Raw genomic sequence first — 5,217 nt, 5'->3', positions numbered from 1 at the left:
GCTGAAGTTTTAAAGTCATCGACTGAATTTGTAGGGGTGACTCACTCACTGAGTGCTCAGAAACAGAATTTGAAGTGGTGAAGCAACTTTTGATGACCATAACATCATAGGTGGGTACATAAAGGCGTGCAGAGAGGCTGTTTCAGTTTCTGAATTTTAATGACCAAATGAAATCAAGTTGGGAATTGAAAAAGCGGGGTAAAAAGTAAAATAAGTCCATCCATGAAGAAAAGAGCTGGAGTGAGATGATGGTGACTGCTAGTTCCAAGAGCTGATCATCATACACTTCAGACAAGCCCCGCTTTTCCCTGCTGCTAAATGTAAAACCAACATCTTGAACTGTGGAGCAGAAGGGGAGCAAGGTGCTTTGTAACATGTCCTTATTTTAAGGTCTGATGTCCTCTTGTCATGACCTGAAGCGCTTTAAATAATCCTGAAGAACACTGCTGCTTTTCCAAGTGTTCATCCTATGTCTCTGAGGAGACCTTTCTGGACAGCCTCTCCTGCTAATTTGTTCCTCTCTGCTGTTGGAAGAGCTCCTGTGGGAAGGTACACATGGAAACTGCAGTTTCAGACTGTGCGGTGCCTGCTTGCTGTGTGTTTTGGTTCTCAGCGAACTAAAGGAATGTTGGATAGTGATTATAGAGCACACAATTATTACATGTGGGGCTTGGAGGAATATTTTTGCTGTGTTAGTGCACATTTACATCTTGCAGAGAGAGCTTCTAGCTTTCCTGATTGTAAACATCCAATAGACAATAGGGATGTGATACCTGAAAGACCCCACACCAAAAAGCCATGCTAATACTCTCTGGGATCCCTTCCATCAGGTTCACCTCCTTCGGAGTCTTGGCTTGCAAATTTGGGATTCTTGGCGTTAGAATAATACATTGTAAATGAAGCCCATAGTATTGTGGATGTTTCACAGGAGTTGGTGCGTAAGTAGAAAACCCTGTTTCTCCTCACTAGGCATTGAGTAAATGATGCTGCTCGGTTGGATGCCCGTAAGGACTGCAGCTTTACTCCTGTGTGTTGTTCCTGACTTGCATGTAAGAAACCTGTAAGCTCTTGTTTTTGCTCTTTATCTGCTGCCTCTCCGTTCAAAACCGTTTCGTTCACAAAAAGAAACAAATTGTCCAAAGGCAAAAGCACAAGTGCTCTTTTTTTTTTTTTCTTTTTTCCTTTCCTGGTGAGACCCAAAGCAACATGTCTGCAGGCTTAAGTCCTTTTCCTATTCCTCCTCCTGCGTGAGGTCAGAGCCATACTGCTCTGCTTTGTAATGGAGTAGGAATGTGTAGGGGTCAGCCACTGTCCCAGCTGAGAAGCAGGGGACTTCCATCTCTGGGAGCACAGCTTCCTTAGCCGCCCCAGCACAGTCCTTTGTAATCATCTTGTTAAAACTTGGTGACAGCATGTCCATGGGGGCATTTTTATACGTGAGACTGATGTAAAAAAACAAAGACGTGCCCATTCCTGTGGTCAGTCATGTATTTGTAACTAGGCAAAGGATATTCTGCTAGCATGAAAAGTTTGATTTTTGGAATGTGGAATATTCTTTCAGAGCCCTTTTGCAAGGTCTAGACTTCTTCCCTATTCTGACTTAGATGAAATTATTTCATCCGCGCTGGAATTTTTTTAACTGAAATGGCTACATCAAAACATCCTCTGGCTTTGTGGGGAGCACTTATGTCACTTCAAACATATACCTGTACAGTGAGTCACTACAGCTTTTGTGCAAAAAGGGTCCATGATTCTATCTTATTTTTAGTGAAACAAAGGCTGGTAAACGGAAGACTGTGGAAAAACTTTCATGATTGAAGATGGCACAGAAAACCATGCTGATAAAGACTCCTGACAACTGAAAACCTGCCTTGTAGTGCCGGATTAATTGCTCACCGATATCCTCGTTTAGGTGTTTATGAAATGCCGCAGATCTAATAACTGTTGTAATTCAGTGATGAAAACCTTTTTTCCATTTCACAGAAAAATCTGCTTCTCCAAACCCCAGCCGTGCCCTTAAATCTTCTATTTATCTGGAATAAATGGGGAGGGAAGTGGAAGTAAACTGCTTGCATAGGTTCCCAAAAAATCTTTAATATTCCTCAGATGTATGAAAATGACAGATCCCATCAGTGGAATGAAAACACTAGCCAATAAAATCGGATTAAAGTTAATTTAAAACAGGATCCTGTAATTAGGAAATTCCTGCAAAGTTGCATGAACTTGTCATCGTAACATCTTCAGGCTACAAGCACAGTTTGACAGCCCTGCTGGTACAGAATTTGAAGTTATTAAGCTTCACTAAAACACTTATTTTTCTGACAGCTCAACAAATTACAGATATAAAAGGCAGCATGTAAAGGTAAATGTTCTGGACCATCCGTGCTTGTTCTTGTTCTACTTGGCACTGTCTTGTTGACCACCTGTTTCATGAGCCCTGTCTGAAGGTCCTTCCCCTCTTGGGATGGATGGAGGTGGAGGGGCAGTGCTTTTGTATTACAAGGTGCCCTTTTTGGATCCAAGGATCCTTTTTGGATCCAAGGATTCGGCGAGGGAAGCTGCCTGTCACTTGGGAAGGATTGTTAGACTGTTGTCCAGTTTCTTTCTCTAGATGGAGTCAAAAGGATATCAAAGGAAGAGTTAGATGCAAACATCCTTAAGCAAATCTGTTTTCATAAACCTACTGCAGCTGGAATTAGAACGTACTCATCCGTAAATCCTTTTAGCAAACATAGTGCCATTAATTTATTCCTCCTCTCAATATTATTAGAAGAGTTCTTATGAAGAAATAAAAAGCCCAAGGTCAGTAATGATAAATTCTTGATTTAAAAAAAGAAAAGAAACCTCAGTGATGTAAAATTATCCTTCAGAGCTGCATTAGAGCCCCCACTGTTAAAATGAAGGTCTTAATGCAGCTTAAGCAGAGCAGAAAGCATTCTGTAAGTGTGCTTTTGAGTAAGAAAATCAATGCCAAATGTATTATTGGACTTTATGAGCTGTTTGAATCTTTAAGGTGTTCTGGAAGGGAAAAGCGTAATGCAAGGTCAGTTAACGTGATTTCAGAAAGTGCTGCCTTGTTGCACTGTGTTCATTATGCTCCTCAGCCTCCCTTTAAAATACGTGGGGCTCTCCATTCTAAGGTAGGCAATGGCTTGCATGGGTTCGTTTCTGTGGGGTGCAGAGAAGGCGTGCTGAAAGTTACAACATGGTTTATAATCGGTTCAAGCAAGTACATTTTGAATGTCTGTGCAAGGCTGTATCCTGTAATGGTGCCATTAGCTTTTGGCAGAGGGGGTCAGGATTTGAGGCTGATGTGTGTAGTCAGCATGCAAATAACAGCAGTGAGAATGGACTGGAGATACAGCAGTTATAACCCCACCAAGCTCCTCTGTGTAGACTCCTTTGGGAAATAACCTTGCTGTTTTCCGTCTACTTCATCTCCTGTTGGGGTGATCGACCGTGAGCCAAGTCTCATGCTTGGACTCTGGAGATCTTACCACCATCTGTTGTCAGGACACCTCTCTCGGTGGCAAGAGTGACCCAAGAAGTCTGCTCCAGTAACCTGTATTTCTGTCTGCACGGTTGTGCCCATGTCCTGTCTGTAGGGCTGTACCATGAACTGAATCAGGGAATGGAACTGGATTTAACAAATCTCCCCCTCATTTAAGTGTGATCAGTTCCCCATGTCGGCCCACAGCCCTCTGTACCGGTACAGCCATGTGGGCCGTGCAGAGATGGGCGTCTGTGGCAAGGGGCTGGGAGGGTGGAGGCCACCATGGAGGAACATCTCGTCTCCTGTCACCTCTTTGACACCTGTCACTGCACGATCCTTCGGTTTTGAATTTTAAAGCATAAATGCTGATGTCAGAGCTAAAGGATGAGGACTGTTAGGTCAAAGAGGAGCAAACTCTTACAGCTTGAGAAATGATGCATCCCTGTGGGAGAGGATGAAGCTGTCAGGGTGTGTGACACTGGGTCTTCAGTACTGGGCCTTGTCACTCTAGGACACCTTGGAAGAGCTGAGTTGGTGCATCAGGTGGTGGTGGTTCATGCACATACACCGTTCGCTGGTCCAGGCTGCTGGATGTGATGATTTCTGCTCTTTAGATCCTTTTCCTTAGGTAACTTTCTGAAGGGGGGAACTGTAGTGTGAGAGTTCCTCCAAAGGAGTTTGTGAGAGTGGCTGTGACACACGGAGGGAGGTGGAAGAGGCAGCAGGGACAGGGGACGTAGTAGTAACAGCAGATTTGTTACTCGGTAGTAACCAAATGAGATGGGGAAGATGCAATGCTGGGATGTGATTCTGAAAACTGCAAAGCCCCTGGCAGATAAGGACTGCACTAGTTAGAGCCATTGAGGGATGGTGTGTGTTAGGAGGCTTCGCAGAGCTCTTGTGAAGGGAAGTCATGTCTTACAAACAACAAATTATCAGTAGTAAGCGGCAGTGGGATAAAAGGGATCCCTTATATGGCTATGTAACTAGTTAAAGAATGAGAGGTAAAGACAAAATTATTGTTTTTCTCAACAAAGAAGAGTTATTAATGAATTTTCCTGTTTGCCTGAGCTGAGAATATCTCTTTAATCGAGGGCAGTAAAACCCAGGATCTGATTGAGGTGCAGAGGGACTTTGTGAAAATGAGTGATAAGCTGTCAGGTTAAATCCATTGAGGAAGGATCTGGAGTAACCTGGTGATGGGCTCTGAGCTAGCTCTCACCACGCGGGAACGTGATGTGGGGATAATAGCACACTCCAGCGTGTGCCATTCCCACTATGCCCGGGCACAGTAGAGCAGTCAGAAACCAAACGGACGTGGGATCTAAGTGCAGCAATGTGTTGGAGCGGAGAGAGTTGAACTCTGAAGTTACTAGAAAGGTCGGTACAGTCTCTGGTGAGAGGGAATTAGGGTTGCAACACAGTATGTACTTAGAGAAATCTTGGAAGCAGCCCAGTTTCCGAGGAGAGTTTAAGCTTAAACCTGGGGTGGTGCTGCTGTTAGGCAAATCCCGATGCCAACTGCAACTGGGTGTAGAGGGGCACGTAGTTAGGTTGCGGTCGGTGTATATGCACTGACAAGCACATAGGTTTGGTATCTTCCCAAGAGTGTATTCAAGACAAACTTTCTGCAGTTTTGCACTCAGTTGTTAATTGTGTGGAAGCCATCCTCCACTCACTCAGTGCCAAGAGAACATGCTTTCCATTAAAAAGCCACGATTTTT

The sequence above is a fragment of the Eurypyga helias genome, unplaced genomic scaffold (genome assembly GCF_000690775.1).
Source record: "Eurypyga helias isolate BGI_N326 unplaced genomic scaffold, ASM69077v1 scaffold11933, whole genome shotgun sequence".
Lineage (NCBI taxonomy): Eukaryota > Metazoa > Chordata > Aves > Eurypygiformes > Eurypygidae > Eurypyga > Eurypyga helias.
The sequence above is the reverse complement of the archived record's forward strand: the minus strand, read 5'-3'. Positions refer to the sequence as shown.